Consider the following 14315-nt stretch of genomic DNA (forward strand, 5'->3'; position numbering starts at 1 on the left):
TTATTATCAATCAAATCTTGAATTTTACCCTTTAAAGAAAAACATTTTTCAGTATCATGCCCAGGTTGACGATAAAATTGACAAAAAGATTTGTTATCAAAATAGGGTGAATTAATCTTTGTAGGATCTATTTGCTTTATAGGAGGAAGAGTAAGCACATTTTGTTCCAATAACTTATTCATAATACTATGCAATGATTCATTCAAAGGAGTAAACTTTCTTTCTTTCTTGAAAAACTTAGAAATAGGAGGCACACCTGATGCTGCATTCACATTGTTGTTGATGATGTTTTCATTGAATTTAATGGATTCTCTGTTCGGTTTAAACTTCCCAAATGGTTGTTGACTACTATCACCCTTATCACTCGGAGCCATAGGATGTGATTGTTCCATTTGACTCACAGTCAGTTGATAATTGTGAAGAGTTGCACACAACTGTTGGAAAGAAGTAAACTCAGAAAACAAAAGTTTATCTCGAATATCTTTTTGTAAATTAGAAATAAAGATTCTTTGAATATCATTGTTAGGCACTGGAAAAGAAATTTGAGCATACAAATGCTTATATCTACCAATGAAATCAGTCACTTTTTCTTTAACACCTTGTTTACAATGCATTAAATCAATCAAAGTAACTTTAGGACTTATATTGTTTTGAAATTGTTGAATGAAAGCATTTGCAAGTTGTTCGAAAGAAGTAATAGAATAAGAAGGCAACGAGCAATATCATTGTAGGGCTTTATCTCTTAATGTTCTAGTAAACAGTTTTGCAAGCAACCTTTGGTCATAAGCAAAATTGGTACATATTGTTTGAAAAGTTTTAACATGTGTTAGAGGATCACCCTTACCATTATAAAGCTCCAAATGCGGAATTTCAACATGTTTAGGGGGAATAGCTCGAACAATGTCAAGAGAAAGTGGGCTCGCAACATCAAATGTGGGCACACTAAACTTAGATTGATTCATAGAGACAATTTGTTGCTGTAAAGAAGAGACAGTTTGTGCAAGATTGTTAATGGTCGCTTCAGTCGAAGAGTTCATATTAGATGTGTTAGATTGAGATGGAGGTGTTATGTTATTGAAAGAAGGTAAAGAGTAAGGTGGCGGGACACTATGATAATTAGTCATAAGAGAGGATTGGAAAGGAGGAACACTACAAAGAGGAATGGAATGGTTAAACGAATTGCCCCCTTGCGTCATGTTCATTTGTGGAGATGTAATAGGGACACTCATTGAAGGAATGAATGAAGAAGTCGGATTCAATGAAGGAAGAGGGTTAATTGAAGAGGAAGGATTGCCCCCATGACTAGTGATCATAGGAGGAATGTCTTGTATTGAAGTAGTCATTATGTTTGATGTGAAAGTAGGTATACTAGCAATAGAAGTTGTCAAAGGGATAGAATGATTGTCTTGAGTAGGAGGTTGTGTATAACCCAAAGTTTCGGCACAACTCTTCATAGGCATCACATTCGAATCCACAATGTGTGTAATACCACACAAAATATCAATTCCATTCTTATCACTTTGAAGCATATGTTTTAGACCCTCAATTAAAGGAAGAGCTTGACTATCAGGGTATTCTTGAGACATCCATTGTCGAAAATCGTCAAATTGGTTATCCAATTTCGAAAGTTGTTCTACAAAAACCTCATGGAGAGCTTCTTCATCATTAGGAGGATTAGAGGAATTACCCATGTCCTCGTTAAAAAGGCTATTCAAATTAGGTTCCATCTCCTCGGTAATTAAACCTCGGAAAGACTTAATTCTACGGTTTCGTCTAACGGGAATAGTGTAAGTAGGGCTTATTGTTGTAAAAATCATGCACTAGAGAGGGAGAGAAGATTTTGAATTTTAGAGGTAGCAAATTTCAGTAAAATCAGCCAATCTTCTAGATTTAAGCTGTTAAATGCAATCACGACAATCTCCCGAAATTTCTGAAAAAATGTCAGGGACCGTGGCGCTCGGGGTGCACACGGTCCTCGCAACTTTTTTCGAAATTTGCAGGGATGAAAGTTATGATGATTTTAAAGCTACTTTGAAAAAATTGAGTAATTTTACGATCTGTAGATAGGCCAAATTAAAGTTGCAATCTCAAAATTGAACCCTACCAAGATTGTCGAAAAATGCAAAATTTGAATTTTGAAAAAGAGAGGGAAACTGAAATTTTGAATTTTATGATTTTAGAGGGAATACTAAAAGCAATGCAGGTTTTGAAATTTAAAAATTGACTCAATTTCACACAAAATTCAATTTTGAAAGCGGAAATCAAGGTTGTTGTAATTAAGCATTTAATTTCAAAAGTCACAAATTGCAAGAATTTGAATAAAGCACTGAAATTATGAATGAACACCAACACACTTTTCAGATTTAAGATAGTAAGAAACACAATTTTGACATGAATTTCAGTTTCAACAATTTTTGAATGATTAGAAGCCTTAATCCAAGCAATCACTAGATCAACTTTGACTGTAATTTTGAAAGTGTTAGAATTGATGAAATCAGCCAAAATTTTGGATTTTAGCAAAAAAATACAGTAAGATCTAACTCCCGAAATTTCGGAAAAAATGTCGGGGACAATGGCGCCCGGGGTGCACACGGTCCTCGCAACTTGTTTCCAAATTTTCAGGGATGAAAGATATTATGATTTTGTTGCGGAATCCAAAGTTACAGCCGATTTGGAAGTGTTTTGATCAGTGAAATTATCAGTCAAAGGCTGAATCAAGAGGGTTTTAAAAATTAGGGTTTTGACACTTAACCACTTAATTTTCAAAATTAAAACACAGATATGATTTGACAATTTGCAGTAGAAGGGTAGATCTGAAACAAGCATTAACAATTAAACATTTCACAAGCTCAATTACTAAAAAAAAAATTTAGGGTTTTGTGCAATTAACCTCTAAAATTTGTAAAAGATCAAGCATGGAAATGTAATCAAGGCAGCCAATTTTCAGATCTAACCATGAATAATTAGAAAGGATGTTCATGTCGGGTTCACCAAAATGTAAAGCGGAAAATCGAACCCTAGGTGTTCTCCCCCACTCCAAGGAGAAAGGGGGTCACTAGGATTGACGGTTTTCACTTAGGGGAGACTTTACATTCAAAAGAGGGGTTGAAACCCATAAGATCCAATCCCACACAATGCAAGATTGGATTCTAAATGAGTTTCAAGGGTTAAGACAGCAAGGCTACCCTCTTTTGTAAAGAATGTAGATAGAAAGATTAAGCTAGGAATGCATGAAAAGTGAGAAAGATTCACTTATAAACAGAGATAGGAATATAGGATGAAGCTGCGGACCTGGAATTAGCAGTAAAATATTGAGACGGCGCTGTCCTACAAATTTGAGCGAAAGTTGACGGGACGATGGCGCCCGGCGTGCACACGATCCTCCGAAAAATCCGCGAAACGAAGGGGGATCTGTTCGTCTCTGCACAAGGATTCCAGATCTTCAATTACAGCCGCGTACCTGCAACCTACACACAGAAAAGTGAAGACGATTGGGGGGTTAGGGATTAGGGGTTTGCCCTTAGGTCAAACCCCGGTTTTGGAATTAACCAAGAAATGAGAATGCTGTAAATGTAAATGTTTGTAATGTAAACAAGTACTTGATACCTTGTTGTAAGAATGTTTGTATTCTTACATGTGAAGGTGTAAATGTTGTTGTATGTTGTATGTTGTATGTGATCTCCTCTTCAATGGTTGAATCCTTGTCTTGAATGCAACACCTAGCCTTGAATGGAGACTTAGAATGATCAATTGCTTGAAGGAATGCTTGAATGCTTGAATGCTTGAATATCGTTTCCACGTCTTGTACACATATGTCCTTCCTCCTCAAAATGGGAGAGGAAATGTAGTTTATATACTTGTCAATTAGGGCTGATAGACTGATTTTTCCGACCTTAGGCCGACCAGGAAAGGTTATTTTCCAATTTGCAAACTTAAAGACCCGAGGCCCCAAAAGAGACCGGGCCCAAAATAGGGCCAGGGACCAGGGCGCTGGGCGCCATGGTCCTGAAGGACCAGGTCGCTGGGCGCCATGGTCCCACCTCCAGGGACAGCAGGGTGCAAGGAGGATCAGGCCAGGGTGCTGGAAAATGCAGTTTTTGATGTCATGGACAAGTTTCGGGGTCTCCATTCAGGTTCGGTGTTGCGTCGCCATTGTGAAGACCCAAATGCGGTCGAAATTGCAAGTGTCGCAATTTTAGGACGCTACAGATCCATCCTGTATAAGACCTGATTGATCAAATCGTAGACCTGATTGATCACAACGTCGTGTTTCAGGAAGGATTCATCCTTTATAAGACATGATCAGAGTGTCTGGTTTCAGGAAGGATTCATCTTGTATAAGACATGATTGATCATAACGTCTGGTTTCAGGAAGGATTTATCCTGTATAAGACATGATCAGAGCGTCTGGTTTCAGGAAGGATACATCTTGTATAAGACATGATTGATCACAACATCTAGTTTCTGGAAGGATTCATCCTGTATAAGACATGATTAGAGCGTTTGGTTTCAAGAATGATACTATTGGCCTAAAATGGAAGTAGATGCATATAACTATGTGAAGAAATGCATCCCTTGCCAGCAACATGGCGACAAGATTCATGCACCATCACAAGAATTGCAGCCATTTATTACACCGCGGCCCTTCTCGCAGTGGGGGCTCGATCTCATTGGGAAAATTCACCCTCCATCTTCCAACAGACATAAATTCATTATCATTGCCACCGAGTATTTTACCAAGTGGGTAGAGGCTATCCCTCTTACTTTTACCACTGGTAAGAAGATATCCAAATTCATCCTGAACTATCTGATCTGTCGATATACATTCCAAAAGTTATCATCACAGATAATGATAGACAATTTAAAAACCAGGATGTCAAAGAACTCTGCCAAAATTCAACATCCAACACCGCTTCTCCACTCCATATTACCCCAAGGCAATGGCCAAGTTGAGGCTTCTAATAAAACCCTAATAAGAATCCTCAAAAAGACAGTCAATGAAGCAGGCCATGATTGGCACCTCCAACTCCATCCTGCGTTGTGGGCCTACCACACCTCCATCTGCACCCCCACAGGTGCCACTCCTTATTCCCTAGTATTTGGTTCCAAAGCCATCTTTCCCATTGAGATCAAGATCCCCTCTCTAAGGGTATTGCTACAAAATATCTTACCTTATGAGGAATACAGAATTGCCCACTTACAAGAGCTAGAATTGTTAGATGAAAGACGCCTTAAGGCCTTGAATCATCTTCGAGTATATCAAAACCGTCTACGCATGAGTTATCATAAAAAAGTCAGAACCCGAGAATTCCAAATTGGTGATCTTGTCCTCATGGAGAATCAAAAAAATCTACAAGAAAGAGAAAAGAAAGGCAAGTTCGAGCCTAATTGGCTTGGACCATATGTAATCACAACAAAGTATGGATCAAGAGCTTATCAGTTGGCTACTCCTGAAGGTGATCCTTTAGATGAACCAATGAATATCATGCACCTCAAAAGATTTTATGCCTAATCCTTAGAAAGTCTTAAAATTGTCAAAAAAAGTCACTTTGGTGAAAACCTGACAAACAGGCGCCATGTGACATAAAAACCAAAAAAAAAAATATAAATAAAAAAAAATCAAGAAAAATACAAAAAAAAAGGAAGAAAAAAGAAGAGAAAATCTGAAAAAGAAAACAATTCGTCCACCAGTGAAAACCACTTTGTGGCGCTATAGACAAGTACCTTGGTGAAAACCTCCATGTAGACACCAAGGTAAATAACTGGATCCACTGTCTATCAAGTCGACACTGCAAATCACTCTTTGTCCAATCCTCCCATTCACAACATTCCTTCTTTTCTGCCTCCCAATAAAACACGCGTATGATGATGAGTCTTCACTCGAGTCATGAACAAGGCACATCCCATTAAACTGAGCTTTTACGCCTCTACATGAGCTTCTAGAACTCTTGAGAAACAATCCCAAGTCCGCAAGTCATTTTCCAAAACCATAAAGAATCACTTGCCTAAATCCACAAGTCGACTTTGCCCTAGGGATGATTCCTTCCCTCGCCTGGTAACCTAATCCCCCATCCTAGTCCTACTCTTGGCAAGAGGTATCATTTGGCCATGGAAGAATTGACTGGTTAGATTTTGTTGGATCTTTTCATTTAGACTTGCATCTTTTGCCCTAAGACTGCAAGTATCTACGTCTGCCTGGGTTTTACCATATCCATGTATGTTACGATAGGTGCATACTGGGGCATATTTTTATAGAAGGGCATGTTTTGGATCTCTCTTGTATAAACCGACGATCTGGTACTAGTGTTTATCAACACTTACCTTCTCGTGTACAAGAGGTATCGATGTGTTTGAGGGTTTCCTTACACAAACCCACAACTTTGTATTAGTGTTTCTTAACACTTGCATAGCTGTGTGTAAGGAATTCCCGTTTATCTGAGAGTCAGTCCACGCCTTGGGTTTCTCGTGGCATCCTGATTCCTATAATCAGCGGTGCAAGTCACCCAAGGCAATATCAAACTAGGTTGGCTCTCCACATTCGTTGTGTACAAAATCTCACCATCAGTCCATCAAACCCTAAACTCAATAATCCCATGGAGTTCTCAATTTCCCCCACTGCCCATCTATTCCATATTCTTCTCTCTAAGATCATTGTGTTATTATTGGCATATTTCCTCTTTTTATTAATTCATTCACATCATATAGAGTGCATTTCTTAGACAGTCATATTTTCCACAAAACATTCACCATATAAGATTGCATCACATAAATAAAAGATACACTCATCCATATAGCATTATATTTAGACTGCATCATAAATCATTCACACATGTGTGTTTATACACAAAGCATAAAAAATCACTCATCCTGCATCCAAAAGCTATGTCAGCAACACATCATGAACATACATATATAAGCATCCACTATTCATCACAAAATAGGTCAACATAGCATATCCATAATTACATCCATATATGACATCATAAGAAAAACAAAAATAATCCATCACAATAAATGCTACACATTATCTGTCACCAATCAAATCATATATATATATATATATATATATATATATATATATATATATATATATATATATATATATATATATATATATATATAAAGAGGTAAATGTGTCTGTCATGATACAATGATCACCCCGAAGGGTCATAATATAATACACAAGCAATACAAGGAGCTAGCTCACCCTTCCTGTCTCACCACCCCCCTTTGTTGTACCACCCCCCTTTGCTGCACCTCCCCCTCCTGATACTCCTGCACCCCTTGCTGGTGGCCGAAAGCCCACTGATCCCCCTGTCTATTGACTCTGAGTCGGTCGTTGACTCTGGGTCCTGTGAGACCGCACACTCTCAATGTATGAGGCTGCTCGCTGTCCTATAGGTACTACTCCATGATATAAACCTCTGTAATACTGTGCCTCTCGAGTTGACCTCTCGGCTCTCTCGAGCTGCTGCAGACTATCAGAAAATATTTGCGCTAATCCTGCCAGCACCAATGCCTGTCGGGCTGCATCCCTCTCAACCCGTAACCGTGTCACCTCCGCCTATGCCCTCTGCACCCTGGCCTGTAATCCCTCTAACTCGGCATCCTGTTGACGAAGGGCATCCTGTAATCTTGCTATGGCTGTCCCTAACCGGGCCTCCTCAAGCATCCTCTTAGACTCCTCCCCCTCCTCCCTCAAGGCATCCACCTCTGTCCTGGCAGTATGGAGACTCTCTATCAAATTAGATATCTCCTGTGTCAGCCAACCCACCTTCGCCTCCATGCTTTCCCTCTGAGCCCTCTCTACCTGCAACTCATCCTCCATCGAATGAAGCCTCGCCCGATAGCTATCTCGCTCCTGCTGTAATCAGTCAAAATCAACTTGTGACGGTCCTCCCCTCTCCCCTGCCTGTGTCTTAGGAATATCCATGGGTACAGCCTCTCCCTCTCCAATTGCAACCTCCTCCTGCTCGCCAACTGCGGCCTTTGCAGGCTCCCCTGGAGCATCCCCTCCATCCCCCTCCTCATCTGGAGCCCTCCGCCACACAACTCAGACTCTCCTCTGCCCACCGACTGCACCACGCCCTGCTCGAATTGCAACCCTCTCTCCTGGGCCATCATCCTCCCCACCCACCACCTAATCAACCCCCGACTCTAACTCCTCATCATCCAAAACTCCCAGAATAGTAAGCCGCACTGGCAAGTGCCCCTCCCACCAGCTCCGGTAACCACCTGTCGTGCCTGGATCCTCCCCCACTCCCATCCACTCATTCCTGACTATGTGAAATGTTGTCTGGAAGCTCGTCCGACCATCCAAGGGACTCGCTGTAGGCCCCCAATGCCTTGCCTCCCGTGTAATCCGAGGATACATTGGAATATCCCCCACAATATCCTGCACCTGCCCAAGCTGTCAGGCCACCCTGAATAGAGCATAATACTCGATGATATAGACTGACCTCCCAAAAATCCACATCTCAACCCCTGCCCAGTGAAGCTGCCAATCACCCCTCCACCGTTCACATCCCAAAAATGGCCTCCATGTGAACTGTGCCAGCTAATCTAGAATCCTCCTCCAAAACCACATGGACGCGATCTGTGTGTAGTGCAACAGTCCCTTGTACCTATCCACAAACAGCTGCCGTGGCCGCCTGTTCTAAACACCTAGTGGCCGAGTCACTGCAATATGCTCCCACACCCATATGTGTAAGAGTGTCACCCCCTCAGACAAACTGACATACTCTCTGTAGGTCACCAGGTGCATGTCATGATAGAGCTGGGCTAGCATCGCTGAGCCCCACGCATACTGAACACCATCATGAACCATAAAATACATGCATCTACTCCACCCCAGAGGAAATCCATGTCCACCAAAATCCGGAAGAATCCGCCCACTCATGAAGCCGCAAATCACCAAAACCAGCTGCGGAATCTGCCGAATGGCCATTGCTCAACCCAAGTGCATCCAACTCCTATCTAGCATCGGTGGCGTCTCATACTCGCACACCTCCCTCAGATAAAAATCAGCTGCGTCCAACTGGTACTCAGGGATCACACCACAAACGAGGATCTTCAAGATTCTCCAAACATCTAACAAGGTCACTGTCGCCTCTCCAATCGACAAACGAAAGGTGTTATATCGACTATCCCATCTCTCCACTAATGCAGTCATCATAGCAGTATGCGCCTGTATCCTAGGCCACCTGCCTACGTAATGTAATCCCAATGCATCTAGAACCTCCAGTTCATCACGCCCTAACTCGTGGTAGAGACTCATCGTGGGAGGCTAATGCTCCCTCGAAGATAGTGGTCCCCTCTCCGCCTGCATCCATTAAAACCAAAACATTATTTTTCATGCCCAAAAATTCTTTCCTCACCTCTCGAACCACCCATACGCTTGCTCATGCCAAAAATTCCTAACAAAAAGTGCACCCCCCCTTCTTAGGCACACGCGTTGATTTACCCAGACCCGCGTCAAAACCGTGACACACGCGCCATTTTGCAGACACTCACGCCAACAGAGAACCCCTTTCCTCTGTTTTCCCCTTCAAAACCTGTCAACGCGAGTGCTTGCGTAATGCCTTGGGCGCCAGCACTGAAACGTGAGTGCCCACGTCAAAGCGCGACCGCCCACGTTGATGCGCGAGCGGGCGCGCTAATCCCCCCCATTTCACCCAAAAAAACCTATTTTACACAGATCCTTGGCGAGCGCCCACGCTGATCGCTAGCGCTTGCGTTGGTCTAGGGGCGCGCTCGCTGAAACAACAATCAGCGCGCATGCCTCGCCGAACCTCCCAACCCTTTTCCAACCCTAATTTTAGCCAAAATTAAAAATTTCCAAAAGACAGATAGACCTACTCACCGGTAGTCCTTAGCTCTTCGGTCGGTTGAATCGTCGGATCCTCTCAGCGCGATGATCACGAACTGGAATGTGATCTATCTCTTCCTCTCTTCTTCTTCGCTCTGAGTGGCTCCAAGGCTTGTGTAACAATGACCCCTCATTGGGCCCGTTGTGGCTTATATGGGCCCCCGTAAGGGCCCATTTTCCCTCCGTGGTCTCGCATCTCTTATTCTTCTTTCCAAATTCTTAACAACTGCTTCATATTTCTTCCTCATTTATCACTTCCACCCTTATTCTTCTTCCTTTTTTTTCGAGAATTTTTTGTCCTTTTCCGAAAAAATTCTCGAGGGGCATACACCTCCCATGTTTTACGCTAGGGCATCATTTTCTCCTTCTATCTTCTACACACCGACAAAATGTAGACACTTAAAAATAATTATTTTAGTTATTTTTAATTCCTCACATAATTAATTCTGATTCTGACCATGTCTTATACAGGATGAATCCTTCCTGAAACCAGACACTCTGATCATGTCTTATACAAGATGAATTCTTCCTGAAACCAGACATTGTGATCAATCATGCCTTATACAGGATGTATCCTTCCTCAAACTAGATGCTCTGATAATGTCTTATACAGGATGAATCCTTCCTGAAACCAGACGTTGTGATCAATCATGTCTTATATAGAATGAATCCTTCCTGAAACCAGGCGCTCTGATCATGTCTTATACAGGATGAATCCTTCCTGAAACTAGACATTGTGATCAATCATGTCTTATACAGGATGAATCCTTCCTGAAACCAAACGTTGTGCTCAATCATGTCTTATACAAGATGTATCCTTCCTGAAACCAGACGCTCTGATCATATCTTATACAAGATGAATCATTCCTAAAACCAAACGTTGTGATCAATCATGTCTTATACAGGATGTATCCTTCCTGAAACCAGACGCTTTGATCATGTCTTATACAAGATGGATCCTTCCTGAAACTAGACGTTGTGATCAATCATGTCTTATACAGGGGTGTGTGCACAAAGATGGTGGTCAGAAAAGTGGACACCACCCAAAAAAAACTTGGAAAAACAGGCAGTGCGTACGCAGTTTTAAAATTTAAAATTCCCGCGTACGCGCTTAGGTTTGTTCTTCCCGAGCCTAGAAAAGGTAGCGCGTATGCACTATGTTTAGGAAACTGAGCGCATATGCGCTACGCCTAGGAAAATTAGCGCGTACGCGTTGCTTATAGGAAAATGAGCGCGTATGCGCTAATAATCCTTGTAAAACCGCGTATGCGGTGCCTGATAAAAAAAGTTCAAAAAAAAAACTGTGTCCTCATTTACCCGAAAAGCACGTTTTTTACTTTGTTTTTTTCCCATTTTCTAACCTAAACTGTGAATGGGGTGCTAAATTTGTCCTCCAGGCTATGGATCAAGGTTAGTTTTTGTTTATTTTTGTCTTTCTTTCTGGTTTATGCAATTTGTTTTACATTTTGAATTTAATTTCATTAATTTTGATTAGGTTTTTTCATTTTTTGTTTCAAAAACCAGATTCTTCTAATCCAGAATAAGAACAACCAAATGCACCTCCTGAAAACACACAAGAACAACCCCCAATTCCTCCTTTTGACCGCACAACCGAAACACAGGAAGAATTAATTAATCAGTTAGGGCAAAATACATCCAAAATCAATAGGCTGATTGTAAAATTGAAAACTTCTGAACTTGACCATCATCAATCTCTCGCCACTAGCCTAGAAACATTAGCTAGTGGTGCCATAGCTGTTTCCACATAAATGACTAAATGGGGAAGCTTTAGGGATAGGTGTCGTCAATTCTATGCCAATGGGCTATCATACGATGGAGTTAAAAACTAAAATATTTCTAAACAACAAATATGTGCCCTTTTGTTAACCCCAAAACTGGTCAGTCATTACCTCCTAATGCAAAGAGGTTTCCCATACATTGGTGTATCAATGTGCAAATGAAGAATCTTTTTTGGCAGAGGTGGTGGATGGTCTTTGACGATCCACCTTGTAATAATTATGAGGTGCCATTATATTTTTTGAGAAAAATATATTGTGAGTTTATGCTCAATGTGCGCCCAAATTATTTTGACATGAGAGAGTTTCATGGTAGAAGTGGTGGCTCTGCCCAAGATAGACCTAGAGCCCTTAGGCGATTAGCCACAGAGAGTCGCCGCCCCTTAGTACCCAGACCCAAGGTGCATCAGGCTATCCCATTAGAGCTGAAAGAGTCAATGGAGCTACAGACTCTTCAGGCGGCCACAACATTGACTAGTGTCATCATCCAGCATGGGACATCATTAGCACACCCTATTGTATTGGATGATGAGCCGTTAGAGGGCGATAGAGAGCCTATCGAGCATATGTGTGTCAGTTGCTCGGGGATATGCTCGGGGATAGATGATGCAGCCGGTGCAGATGGATACTCATATCATTTATGCACGATTTGCGGTTGTAGATGTCAGGCTCACACGATTGAGGATGTCACACCGACAGATGAGTTGATGGACATGGTGTTTGCCTATGAGCCACAGACACATGCATGTTGATTTGAATTCATAACATTTTATTTATCAGTCACTTTAATTTTGTAATTACATAAATGAATTTTCATTTATACATCGATTTAAATTGAGATAAATAATGTGCATTTCAGGATGTAGCAGCGGTTTCCATACACCTCCCCCAGTTACCACAGCTGCAACTTCAACGCCTGAGGTATAAATTTTGTAACATGTTAAAATAGAATAGTACACTTTGAATTCAAAAAAATACAAGATATACTAACTATCTTTAATGCTTGGTCCAATTTCTAGTTTGTAGGTGTTGACAGGGGACAAAATGTCCCAAATTGATGACATCATGCTCTCAGCGATCGATTTTGGCCTACAAAGCTATACGGTATGATATTTTGTACAACTCTTTTTATGTATTGTTTTGATGGAATATGCAAGTCATTTCATTTTAGATTTTTAAAATTATGTTTAATTTATTATTTGTACTAATATCTCATGTTAATTTTGTGTTTTTAGGGTACCCCCTCCGTGTCTAGGGCTTGTCCTAAGAAAAGAATTCCTTGAAGACGCCAAAACGTGTGAAGAAGGTAATTGAACACATTTTTAGTTGTACAATTGTTTGAAAATGTTGAAATCAAGTATTAGTTGGGGTTTGTAGATTGATTAGTGTTTTTTGTCTATTTTACATGTACAACGACCATTGAGCTTTGTGGATATGTTGAATGCACCTGATTCGCCCGCGGATCAAGAGAGGGCGAAGATATGTATCTCTACTTTATTTTCTTGATTTCATGATTATATGCACGCGTACATGTGAACTTGTGATATATTATAATCTTATAATTTTTTCATACAGGAAATATCCATACCTATTTCGTCAATGGCGAACCCTCCTTGCACTAGAGAAGCATCTCAGGATCTAGTACACTTTTGTTTGATATGTAAAATTAATTGTTTTCAACATTCAATACTTATCATTATATTAATTGTATTTAATCTTTATACATTTTTTGTATAGGTAATAGCGTCAGTTTCTACATCGATGGTGAGCCATCCTCAGTCCATTGGAGAAGCATCTCAAGCACAGGTACGTCATTGTTCTCTATATTATAGCTTTTAAGGGTTTTTGATATATTCATTTTAGTACATTGTATTAATTGTACATTTAATCTACAATAGACTCCTTCGTGGTATGACCATAACGTGGATCAATTTAAGTATGTCTTCAAGAAAACTCCTAAGAGTGACAAGGAGAGGAGAGCGAAGACATTAGCTCTTGGATCAGCCCATGAGGTAATCTACATTTCAATTGCAAAGGAATTAAAGTTAAATGCATAGTTATGATGTTAATTGTGAACTATTTTCTACAAAAGAATTCTAACTTGGCTTTTGAATTGTGGTTTTGCAACCATCTATAGAGTCGCGTACTGTGTCGAAGAGGCTTGATTTTGATGATCCACCAGAAGTTTAGGATCATATAGTGTTAGTTTTGGTTATAGAATGACCAATACATGTAGATATATTCTACATTTTTATTGTATATCGATTTGGACATGACATATGCCACATTTTTGTAATACTTGTATTGACTTGGCAGACATGCCTTTTTTTATATATATAAATATCGATATTCGATCCAATAAATGTGTAATGAGTTCATTATTTTGTATTCGTTGTATTTTGTGGTTGTCCTTTTATAAATTTAAATGAATATTTGCATATGTAATCAACAATATGAATATAAACAACAAAAATATATGATATAAAGCATTGCAATCGTGGAATATGATTTGATAAAATTTCTAAAATGTTGAATTAACCCTACAAACCTCCTTGTATTCAGTTCATTATTGTGTATTCGCTGTATTTGGTGGCTGTCCTTTTATAAATTTAAATGAATAGTTGCATATGTAATTAACAATATGAATATAA

At 40.2% G+C, this 14315-nt stretch overlaps 1 long non-coding RNA gene across 2 annotated transcripts in view; it reads left to right on the forward strand.

Annotated features, from left to right (window-relative positions):
* Positions 1-14017, forward strand: part of LOC131873908 (uncharacterized) — a 39758-nt gene extending 25741 nt beyond the window's left edge. The window contains exons 4-9 of one of the 2 annotated variants that reach the window (XR_009371799.1): positions 12524-12585; positions 12684-12768; positions 12900-13305; positions 13402-13470; positions 13563-13676; positions 13802-14017. This is a non-coding gene — a long non-coding RNA (uncharacterized LOC131873908). Of the gene's footprint in view, positions 1-12523; positions 12586-12683; positions 12769-12899; positions 13471-13562; positions 13677-13801 lie in introns of both variants that reach the window. The other variant, XR_009371798.1, reaches the window with a different exon arrangement.
* Positions 14018-14315: the final 298 nt, after the last annotated feature.

The sequence above is a fragment of the Cryptomeria japonica genome, chromosome 1, assembly GCF_030272615.1.
Source record: "Cryptomeria japonica chromosome 1, Sugi_1.0, whole genome shotgun sequence".
Lineage (NCBI taxonomy): Eukaryota > Viridiplantae > Streptophyta > Pinopsida > Cupressales > Cupressaceae > Cryptomeria > Cryptomeria japonica.